This window comes from Tachypleus tridentatus, unplaced genomic scaffold, assembly GCF_004210375.1.
Source record: "Tachypleus tridentatus isolate NWPU-2018 unplaced genomic scaffold, ASM421037v1 Hic_cluster_2, whole genome shotgun sequence".
In the NCBI taxonomy this organism is placed as follows: Eukaryota; Metazoa; Arthropoda; class Merostomata; order Xiphosura; family Limulidae; genus Tachypleus; species Tachypleus tridentatus.
Window position 1 is genome coordinate 20096476 of NW_027467782.1, and position 12676 is coordinate 20109151.

At 36.3% G+C, this 12676-nt stretch overlaps 1 long non-coding RNA gene across 1 annotated transcript; it reads left to right on the forward strand.

Moving 5' to 3' along the window:
* The first annotated feature begins 1728 nt into the window (after window positions 1-1728).
* On the forward strand, window positions 1729-5888 carry LOC143242731 (uncharacterized). Its single transcript, XR_013023185.1, has 2 exons — window positions 1729-2722; window positions 3290-5888. It is a non-coding gene; the product is annotated as an uncharacterized LOC143242731 (long non-coding RNA).
* Window positions 5889-12676: the final 6788 nt, after the last annotated feature.

A 12676-nucleotide genomic window follows, 5' to 3' on the forward strand; every position in this document is an offset into this window, starting at 1 on the left:
CACTGGTATCGAAACCCGGTTTGTAGCGTTGTAAGTCCGTACACATACCACTGGGGGGCAGTACTTTACGTCTTTACATCCACTGACCTTAATAATATTGTTAACACCTGCCCCACGAACCAGCACAGAATCTAATATGGAGTCTCTTCATAAACCGATCATGTCAGATTATTTCGATAGATCTTAATGAATGAGGCTCGGAGAAACTTCTAAAACAACCAAAAGCAAAAACATAAAAATATGAATTATGAAATGTATATGAATTATGCAATAGTGGTACCACGCTGCGTGTTATACTATAATTTGTATATTTATTCTTTATTGGTGAAAGAACATTTTTTTAATTTGATAATCGCTAGGAAAATCATTGTATCTATTAACGCATTGTGCCACCTGCTGCTATTTCAAGACAACACTTTTGGGGCTTCACTGTGGTGTTAGTTTCACAAAGTATTAAAACTAAGGACTTTGTATATATGATTCCAATCCATCTTTTAACAGGTAACGATACTGGTGTGCCCACTTTTATGTATCGCTGTCAATGCAGCAATCAATTAATAAATCTTTGATTGGTCAGTTGTATCGAATCGATTAGAATAGCTTTGAATAATTTCTCCATCTCATCTGGACCCACAGTTTAGCTTAATGGGTAGGCTTAACTCATGAGATTCACAACACCATCTAGAACATTTCAACCATGTTTTGTTTTCCCCTTTCAAGTTAACATTTCCATGTAAACATTGATAGTCTCGAGTATAGGTCATGGGTTTGATGTAATAACTTCGACTTCGAAGGAAATACCAAATGTCTTCTCTTTTATATCTAATCAGAACAATCCAAACCTTTCTGGAATGACTGTTTTTTATATCCACGTTATGATTTCAGGTTCGATCGTTATCAGATGTTACAATACAGTGATGTCTTGTCTTTTATATCTCATCAGAACAACCCAAACTAAACACGAGATGGCAATATTTGAGTGACTTTCACACTTTGGATCGAGAAATCCGCTTTCTACTAAGTCAAAGGCCCAGAATGGTTCAGGTACTCGACTCGTAATCTGAGGGTCGCGGGTTCGAATCCCCGTCATACCAAACATACTCACCCTTCAAACGTGGGGGCATTATAATGTGACGGTCAATACACTATTTGTTGTTAAAAGGGTAGCTCGAGAGTTTGCTGTGGGTGGAGATAACTAACTGTTTTTCCTCTAGTCTTATACTGCTATATTAGGGACGGCTAGCGCAGATAGCCCTCGTGTTATTTTGCGCGAAATTCAAAAACAAACAAACAAAGTAAATGAAGTATCAGTTTCATCTGATATTAGAAGTTTTTTTTCAATTCTTCTCACATCAACATGAGAAAAAATTCATCAGCTCAGCAACGATGGATATATTTAATGTTGTTGTTTTTTCATATTAACGTCAGCGTAAGAAATAGGAGAAATTAATATTTTGTGGGGAAATATAAGTACTTGTAATTTTTATTTGTTTATAATACATTTTACCCTGCCTGCGCGGTACACACAAGAAAACTGGTTGTTGTACCTAATAAAATCTTATCTGCGCTTCTACTGTACAGTTTCAGTTATAATCGGATTACGAATTTCATTTTTTTTTGTTGCTCTACGTTTGTTCTACCTCACTAGATTAATTCGGATACGATCCAATTTTTTCTTGGGATGTACTTGTAGAGGGATGGGTGTGGGGGGAACAGAGTGATTAGTTAGTGTCTCAGGCAACATAAGAAACAACACGAAATAGCTGGAGATAAAAGAGAAAGAACGACCCAAGATGGCTGCCACCTGTAAAGTATCCTCTGTCTGATCAATACGACAACGTTACACTCAGATCAGTAGAATGTTCTTGAATGTTTCTACTCATAACAAGAGAAATCTAACATTTAAGTACCGTCATATGCTCTCACTCGACCCATATGAGGTTTATAAGGTTAAAATTATAGTTCCAGTCCCCTCGATGAACACAGAATAGATAGCCTATTGTATAGCTCTGCAATTACCAAGAAATCACTACAATAGTAACAATAATAATACCACTATAATATATTCACGTGTTAACATGAATTTCTGGGTTACAGATTTCTCGTTTTAGTTGGTGCGACCTCTACGCCAAAGTATTTTTTATTGTATTGTTGATATGCGTCTCAGAATAAAGGTCTTGGAGCCTAGTTGTAGTTAGGAGTGAATCATCACAATGGACAATATGCCAAGAGTTACTTTAGTGCCAGAAAAATATCCATAAACATCAGTATATATAAACTATTTTAAACAATCGTATTGTTGAGAACTCAGATTTTGAACGAATTCCCTCAGCTTCAAGTAGGTGGCGCCAGTAAACACATCACGAAGCTTTTCTGTGGGGTAGGTGTATATATATCAGGCTTAGAAGGTGCGAGAAAGACTGTCGAATTGAGAATAACTTTGCACAAACGTCATTACAAGGGTAGGAAATCTGGTGTTCTGTGTCCACCACAACAGGTGATACACGAGTGAGGTTTATTATCAGGTTTATTAATCTCATGGCCTGGCCTGGCATAAATTTTTAAACAAATGATCTTCTTAAATGTTAAGTAACTCCCCCTAGTGGCTGTAAGGGTTAGTATATTTGGTGCGACGGGGGGATTTGAACCCGTGGTTTACGAGTCGAACGTCTTAACCCACCTGACCATGCCGGACCTTATAGAGATTTTCTTTTCAACTAAAGTAAGTTGATATAAGCCAGTAAGTTTCGTTTGAAAACATTTAGTTAAGTATAATGGTGAAAGTGGAAGAAAGTTTCTTATTCTTGTCATGAATTTGTACTTCGTGTTTTATAACTAATTTATGACTCCACTGTTATCATGCAATACACTCCAGTACATGTAAAATGACTCTTTGACATCACATTTGTTTGGAACGAAAATTCACAAGTTGCTACTTGTGGCATAGTTTATCAGGTTACGGAAGATATTTCTTAGCGTAACAATGATTTTGAAGCAAAATGACCACTTACTAGACTTGTTCATTGAGGAAACCAGTCTTCCCAGTAGCACGGTGGTATGTCTCAGGACTTACAATGCTTGAAAACAAGTTTAGATACTTAATGTACGCTAAACACAAATAGCCCCTTTCCGTAGCTTCTCAGTCAATAAGAAGAACAAATTGAACTGTTTTCCTCTAGTGGCAGTTAACGAAAGTACTAAAATACCAATTTCAACAAGAATAAATTTTATCGTACTTTTAACACATGAGTCTAATAAATAAAATACACGTTTTTTTTTCTACTTTTAGAATATTTGGAAACCAGCGAAGGTGGAATGGTTTCTCCTGGACGGTATAAATACCCCGGAGCGATGAACGAACGTTAAGGGGACATTTCGAGAACCCACGCTCTCCGCCTTCACCCCAAACTCACTGTGTGTGTTTACAATTGATGACCACATAGCAAAGTCATACAATTAAAAGGAAAGACACTAAACAGATCCTAGGCCATAAAGTATAGGACCACGCATACCTACACAGGTGTTGAGTTCGATCCCACTGAAAACGTTAATTAAAAGAACATCTTAATATATGATTTGCTACTAAAGAACACAGTGGTGTTAACTAAATTTATAGGCCAATTCCTGTTTCACAAACCGTTTTAATTGTCTAAAGTTTCAGGTTATTTGATAAAAATCATTTTAGTTGTTTTATTATTTACTTCTTGTTATTAAAGTCAAGTTGTACATAAATTATTTATCTATTGAAAACACTATATGGGTTACATCATACATCTAAACTGCCCTGACATCCAGTGAAATGTGAATTACAGTCAGTAAATAAGAATAGTAATTATTAGAACATGAGCTGTCAAATTATTGTGTGCACATTTGTTATTTATTTTATTTCTACAAATAACATTAATAATATGATAAAAGTATAATGTTATTATATTTTAATTACAATTTAATGTTTATTTGTCTTTCTGAATTATTTACTATAATATATGAAATATGCTATTAAGCGCAATCTACATTACATAAACTAATTGTGTAAAATCTTACTGATTGAAGTATAATATTTATAATTGGTTAAAAATGTAATACTGAAGACATTTTACAATGTTCTTCATTGTGACCAACACTTGTTTTGAAAAGTACAGTTTTCTTTCATTGTTTCATGTTTAACTATATGGTGTAAGGAAGCAACATTGACCACGATATAATATTTCACATTGTTCGTATGTCACTTGAATAAATGATTAGAGAAACATAGTGTTCTAATTAGTAGTTTTAAAATATAAAACACATTATTATACTTGTATTGTGAATTGTTTGTATATTTCTTTTATCAGCCAGTAATTAAAATTCCACTGGCCTTGTTATTTGAACAATAAACAGAGATGCGCGGAACGTGAGAAAAGTATTACCTCTTGTCTATTGTTGACTTTGTTCTTTCGAGGACTAGCCTGCAATGTGAGAAAGACATAGATGAACTGTGCAAAGAGATGGGTCGATATGCAAACAATCAAACGTATTAAAAGATAGAAATAAATACAGTTTCATAATATGTTATTATAAATGGAGCTGAAAGCTCATTCTCAATCCCATATCTAAAGGTTTTCTTGATAATTTGTATGGTAAAACTACTTACACTCATGAAATACTATTCAGTAGTGGTATAGATATGTCTCGTATACAATAATTTTTTAAAGATAAATTTAAGTATGGGATTTGATATAATTAGATTATGAGACATTAAAGTTCTTAATATAATTGTAAAATGATAAAATGGTCCCGGGTGCGTAACAAAAATATTCATCCCTGGATATTAATTACTAAAACAGTGATTTGTTTTGTTGTTGTTTTTTAAATTTTGCGCAAAGCTACATAATGATTATCTGCGCTTGCCGTAGATCAGCGATGTTATCTCTTATGTAACATTTAAGTTATGTCGTAGTAAGTGATGCCATCTCTTGTGTAACATCCAAAGTTATGTCGTAGATAAGTTATGTCATCTCTTGTGTAACATTCAAAGCTACGTCGTAGATAAGTGACGTCATATCTTGTTTAACATTTAAAGTTATGTCGTAGATAAGTAATGTTATCTTTTATGTAACATTTAAAGTTATATGTAATACTTCATATTGTGTAATAACCCTAATGCCTGCTGCTTACATAAGACATATATGGAATAAATTGTTGGAACATTTCCTATAGATAAGCAAGATATAAATGAAAGTACAATGTGTAATGTCGTATTTGTGAAAATATAATATACAAATTTGTTAAAAATATAATATATAATGTCGTTGAAACTTAAAACATGTAAAGTCATTGAAAACATAACGTATTTCTCAGTCTACGAAGTGTATAAACATAGTTTTATGCATATATATGCTTGCTGTCATAGGAGAATATATACCCATTGTTATAATATTTACAAAGTTAAAAATACAAGAGGCTTAGACTGATACAAAAGGTTAATAATTTTCTCGTATCTACCTTTGTTGTAGACACCATAATTTTCCTAATGTTGAATAAAACCTTTAAGGTTTTTTCTCCATTGTATTTTTTAAATTAAAAAATAACTTACCTTATAAGGAAGGAAACGAGAAACAACGTTAGGAGACTCGTGACCGCGAGGAACTGCTCAGAAACTCAAATTCGATCTTATATTTCACCAAGAAGAAAGGTGGGAATACTGAAACCTCGTCCAATCGCAGCCCCTGTTGGCAGCTTTCTAGCATTACAGCAGTGTTGCGGGTGATTGTGAGCATCTTGTGACTCTACCCATCATGGTATCAAATTGTACTAAATCTGCCACTCGTGTGATCGAGTCTTCAGTAGAATGATGGTCATAATTATAATTGTATTCATAAACTCAAATAAATATAAAGAACATCTCATGAATCTATATAATTCTTGTATATCATGGAATTATTTTATTGAATATTTTCGCAGATAGCCCTCTCATAGCTTTGCGTGAACTTCATAACAAACAAATCCTTTGAGATCGTATAGCAGGATCTGACTGTCACTCTTATAATACATCCAAAGTTCAAAAGTGCGGAGCGTGTTTTTTATTTTGATTTTGATAATAACTGAACGTGAGCCACGGAACCTCCAATCTAGCACATTAATCTCAGGTCCAAGCTTGACCCATGAACTTAAGTAAAACACGTGTATTGTAAAGCAGTAACTGCAGAAAGTGGGAACATGTGTCACAGAAGCAATTGCCTTTGTGTGTGTGTGAATTTAATGAACATTTAAGTGGAATATGGCGAGTTTTATTCACCAATAGAAGTTGTCAAGGATGATCTATATTTATTTCCTCCTGATAAAGAAACGTGAAAAGAGTCATAGAAAGTTTCACAAGTAAATAACTGGTGAGAAAAATAATTTCGTGAGTTCACAAGAATCTTTGTTCATAATTACATAAAAATAACACATGGTGGATAAAATGTCGTTCACGATTCGAATTTAGTTTGTTCTGAATTTCGCGCAATGCTACACGAGGACTATCTACGCCAGCCTCCCTAATTTAGTAGTGTAAGACTAGAAGGAAGGCAGCTTGTTATCATTACCCGCCGCCAACTCTTTGGCTACTCTTTTCCCAACGAATAGAGGGATTTAACGTCACAATATAACGCCTCAATGGCTAAACATGTTTGGTGTGACGGTGATTGGAACCCGCAACCCTCGGATTGCGAGTCGAATATCTTAACCACATAGTCATGCCGGGCCACACGGTTCAAGTATCTTGATCGTATTAATTAATTTGTCTTTGTACTCAACCAATCATCAACATCTAAATAAATACGCGCGTGTCTAGAACTTGATACTGATGTTAAATAGCACTAAAACATAAATATATTAGTATTTATTATTTCAAATAATGGAGTCAGGAAAAAGAACCAGAAGAAAAAAAGTTAATTCGATAAAAATACAACATTTCAAAGTCATCTTTCTCTATTAATAACCATACTGGGTGTCAAACATCAATAATTATTTTGTCCTTCGCTGGTACAGCAGTAAGTCTACGGATTCACAACGCTAAAATCAGGGGTTCGATTTCCCTCGGTGGACTCAGCAGATAGCCCGATGTGGCTTTACCATAAGAAAACACACACACATAATTATTTTTTACTCACTATCCCGTGTCTCCGTTTATGAAGCTGATGGCAGGATATTTATTTATTCCGTTAGACCACGAGAATACATCTGAGGGGATCATAAATTTACATAATCTTCCGCAATATTGATAATATTTGTATGTCGTTGCTGGGGAAGCTGGTATCAGTTTCATAATTCCTACATATTTACCCAAAATAGACGTGATCACCTAGAAGATGAATTAGTGTTTTATTGTAACTAACTATTTGTAGCTACACTAAACGATTGTTTTGTTTGTTTTGGAATTTCGCACAAAGCAACTCGAGGGCTATCTGTGCTAGCCGTCCCTAATTTAGCAGTGTAAGACTAGAGGGAATGCAGCTAGTCATCACCACCCACCGCCAACTCTTGGGCTACTCTTTTACCAACGAATAGTGACATTGACCGTCACATTATAACGCCCCCACGGCTGAATTTTATTTTGGGTTTAAGTTGTTGTATAAGTAAGGTTTCTTTAATTTTGCGTTTGTTTATGTTTGTTTCTTTATTTAGTATTTGAGTGTTTTCTATGGTTATGTTGTGTTTATTTGACTTGCAGTGTTCGAAAACGTGTGAAGGTGACTTTTTATGTTCTTTGAATCTGGTTTCCATTTTTCTACTTGTTTCTCCAATATAGAAGTCGTGGCAGTTATCACATTGTATTTTATAAATAATGTTGATATGGTGTTTGTCAGTGTAAAGGAACGCCATTATACCTATATTAATATAGATATAATTGTATTCAAACATCGTTGTTTTTTGTTTTTGGAATTTCGCACAAAGCTACTCGAGGGCTATCTGTGCTAGCCGTCCCTAATTTAGCAGTGTAAGACTAGAGGGAAGGCAGCTAGTCATCACCACCCACCGCCAACTCTTGGGCTACTCTTTTACCAACGAATAGTGGGATTGACCGTCACATTATAACGCCCCCACGGCTGGGAGGGCGAGCATGTTTTTGCACGACTCGTGCGCGAACCCACGACCATCAGATTACGAAGCGCACGCCTTAACGCGCTAGGCCATGCCAGGCCTGCACACTAAACGATAGAAGGAATAATATATGAAGTAAACACAACTGGAACAAAAATTCTATAATTCATTGTGTTTGTGATTGCCTAATAACGTTATTATGGACAGAACATAAAAAATGATTTTGTTTTATTTTAAATTGGCCCTCTACGTTTTGCTGATTAAATTTCTGTGATTTACGATAATTTGATATAGTTTATTCATATTTAAATTAGGTGTTTTGAAGTAACTCAAAATTAATTCCCTCATCGTGAACCTTCGAAAAAATATCCAGTTCCAAATGAGATAGAAGATTTACTATTCTTTGTAAGTTTGTAAAACTTTTCTATATAAGTCATCATTTGTAATAACCGTTATTGTAAATTGTATTAATGTCTGAAATTTAAAATATATGTGTTTTGAAAAAGAAAATTGTGTGTATCAATCTTGTCAGCAAATACCGAAATTTGGATACGTATCGACATTTATTTAACGTCTAAATATAAATTATAAATTAATTCAGGTTTAGGCCTATTTGAAATTGTAACACCACACATTTTCAATGATCATAACGAAACGTAAGCGAGGAAAGCAATTGATAAAAATGAAATGGGACACTGATGTTATAGACCCCAAGAAATGATTTGCCACATGTATAAACTGAAACCAACCCAAATTTCTTTGAGGTGTAATTTGATTGTTGTTAAGGTGAAAACTACACAATAGACTATCTGTATTATGCCAATCACAGGTATCGAAACAAAAAGTTAACCTTATAAGCTTGCAAACTTACCGGTGAAAAACTGGCGTTATTTCTGAGATCAAAAGCCAACAAAATCTCATAACTTTAGAAATATACACAAATATGTTGTTTCTAAAGGAAGATTATAAACTTATGAGGTTCGTAACGTTGATTATATCCACAGATAATATAACTATTATTGTTATTATTTGTTTGATTTTTTACACTTTGTTAGGTCCAGTATATTTCATAGAATAGAACTTATGAACTCATTTATACAGATTTCAAAGCATCAGAGTTTTTGTTTTAGGTTCAGTATTTTGTTATCGAATATCATGTAGGTCAGGTTATAAAGCTAACCAAAATTTCAGGTTCATCATGTCGCTCCACTGATAACGTGAAGTTCGCCAAATGTGTTCGCTCTTTCTGCTATGGGGACGTTATAAACCTTCAATCAATCCCACTATTTTCTGGTAAAAGAGTAGCTCAAGAGTTGGTGGCGGGTGGTAATGATTAGCTACCTTTCTTCTAGTCTTACACTGCTAAATTAAAGAGGGCTAGCGCTGATAGCCCTCGTGTAGCTTTGCGCACAAATTTAGACCTTGTACTCAGTAACTTTATTACATCATTGAACAGAATATATAAATATATATATGTTTTAAAAAATAACTTTAATGGTAGTCCAGTGGCACAGCGATATGTCTGTAGACTTACAACGTTATAATCTATATTTCGATACCCGTAGTGGTCAGATCATCTGTAGCTTTGTGCTTAACTTCAAACATATAGCGTGTCTATGGAGCGCTAACAAAGGCTGTTTTTTATACTATTTCACAATCATGCTAGAATGGCTTTAAATTTAATGATTCTGAAAACACATTCATTGTCAAGCTAGCGTTCACGTTTTTGTGAAATTGTAATCGTTAATTCATCAGAACGCACCCGATCGTCGGGCTGCGACGATTACAGACTTTTGTAACCGGTTAATCGTACTATATTGCCCAGCCCTCAAAAGTTCGCTCCTGTCTTGGAAAAAGAACGATTTTCTGACACCAACAGAAGAGGAGAGACCCGGATGATCACCCCACCGGAAGTTTCCTGTGTATTATGCGAAATTGCGAACTGCAGATCCATGAACTTTTTTTGCTGGACTGACCTCAGTGTCCTCACCAGGTGGCAGACTACCGGTAGGTGGTCATTGAAAGCTGTTATTCATGTTCGAAATGATAATACAACAACTATTCAAAAAACACAACATATTTTATTAAAAAAACACGATATTCATTATTGCACAATTATATCAACCAAATGAACCAATATGAATTATTTTCAGAAAACTAATGTAGACCTTGTACGGCTGGGAGGGCGAGCATGTTTGGTGCGACCGGGATGCGAACCCGCGACCCTCAGATTACGAGTCGCACGCCTTGAGGCTTGAGGACCTCTACTGCTCCTTCCATCACACTCCACATGGCATCGTCAAACACCAAGCTGGCACGATCTTTTGCTTTTGTTATGCTTTCATCGTGTGGCACTGCCATAACAGACACACGGAGGTGAAGAAGTCGCGTTAACATCTGATATGTGGAATTCCATCTTGTGGCAACTTCTTGTATGAGCATACGAGGTTCAACGCCGATTTTTTTTTTGTTTGGTGGTCATGCAAGGCTTGGGTAGCTACAGTGGACCGGTCGAAGTGGCTCACACAACGTCTGGCTGGAGCAAGAACTTTGGCGATGTTGGGTTGCTTAAGAGCATCAGTGATAGCCAGCTGTAAGCTATGTGAGAAACAAAACATATGTTCTAATTTGGCCTCCTTCGCAGCGACTTTCATGTTGGACGCATTGTCCGTGACTAGGGCAGAGATAGCATCAAGCCCAAACTTTGCAGCAATATCTGTGACATGTTGTGCTATGTTCACCCCTGTATGGCGGTCATCTATTGCCCGAGTAGCAACAACTTTGGTCTTGAGTTCCCACTCCGCAGTCAAAAAATGGCAAGTAAGTGTAATGAACGACTTCATCTTCAAGTTGGTCTACAGGTCAGTTGTTATAGCAACTGTTTTCCCTGACATTTCTTCCACAACTTCTGCTTTGCACTCTTGATATGCTGAGGCTAAGTAGCTATTTCCTGTCGGCATACGAATGTATGCTAGCCTTTTAAAGACGTTTGTCGTTTTCCAACCACAGGCCCATCTTTTTCACTCAAATCTAAATCTGTCAAGTCAAAATGATCCCAGATAATAAATCTCCGACCACTTTCTAAGCCAGATGACATCGTGCGTTCATTAGCCGTTCAAGTAATCAGATATCAAAACAGGAATTTGCGCTTGACGGCCGCACCAAACGTTAACAAAAACTCTAAAGGTCAACAACAACAACAACGAAAATTCAACCAAACAAAAAGGCAAGCAGTTCGTAAAATCACGATAGGCAAACATACCGATGTCAAGGTCAAATAATGGAATATTTACATGTCGACAATCGTATTGTTTTCCCTCGTTTATTTTTCTCGAAAAAAATCTTAGATTAATCGGTTAGGAAATCCGTAACCGGTTAAGAGCAGTAACCGAACCGTAACCGATTAATCGTGTAATCGTCACGGCCCTACCTTTCAGCCGTGGAGGCGTTATAATGCGACGGTCAATTCCACTATTTGTTGGTAAAAGAGTAGCCCAAAAGTTGGCTGTGGGTGGTGATGACCAGCTGCCTTCCCTCTAGTCTTACACTGCTAAATCAGGGACGACTGGCGCAGATAGCCCTCGAGTAGCTTTGTGCGAAATTCAAAAAACAAACAAACAAGCATGAGTATTTTTAGTTATTAATAAGTTCATTTAAACAACTTCGACCTACTTTTATGCGGATGAACACACTGTCATCTACAAATGATTGTTTAGTGTGTGCTTTTCTTATAGCAAAATTACATCAGGCTATTTGCTGAGCTCACCGAGGAGAAACAAACCGCTGATTTTAACCTTGTAAATTCACAGACTTACCGCTGTACTAGCGGTGGCGCTCCATTATAGTATGAAAATTGATAGTTACAGTAGATGGAAGCCCGGCATGGCAAGTGTGCTGAGGCGTTCGACACGTAATCCGAGGATCGGGGGTTCGAATCCCGGTCGCACCAAACATGCTCGCCCTCCCAGCCGTGGGGCGTTATAATGTACGGTCAATCCCATTATTCGTTGGTAAAAGAGTAGCCCAAGAGTTGGCAGTGGATGGTGATGACTAGCTACCTTCCCTCTAGTCTTACACTGCTAAATTACGGACGGCTAGCACAGATAGCTCTCGAGTAGATTTGTGCGATATTCAAAACAAACAAACAATACAGTGGATGGTGGTTCAGAGTTATATTAGTTATTTTGAATAACTGGTTGGGTCCCTTCACTCTGATATTACTTGTCTGCTAGGCTACTAATTATTTCCTTACCTTCATATTTGGGGCTGGAATGCCAATTTCATGAGGTAAGTTTATCTTACTTACTCCATATGGTGATATGTTATTATTTTGATTTTTTTTCTTCTTTACTTTGGAGAGCAGTGACTTGCCCACAATTGTTTGCTGGTAGTAAAGGGTGATATAGATGTGGGTCGTTATGGGCTCGAACACCCACATCTCGCTGTCCTAATTTCAACTGATTTTGATTATTTTATTGCTCTTGAATTTCTTCATGTGAGACTGGAGAGTGGAGGTTAAAACTGACACTCAGTGTTTCCAACCACAATGTAGGTTCTACGTCATCAGTCACCTTCAAAATCTAGAGTATAATCACAGTTTATACAGTGGAGC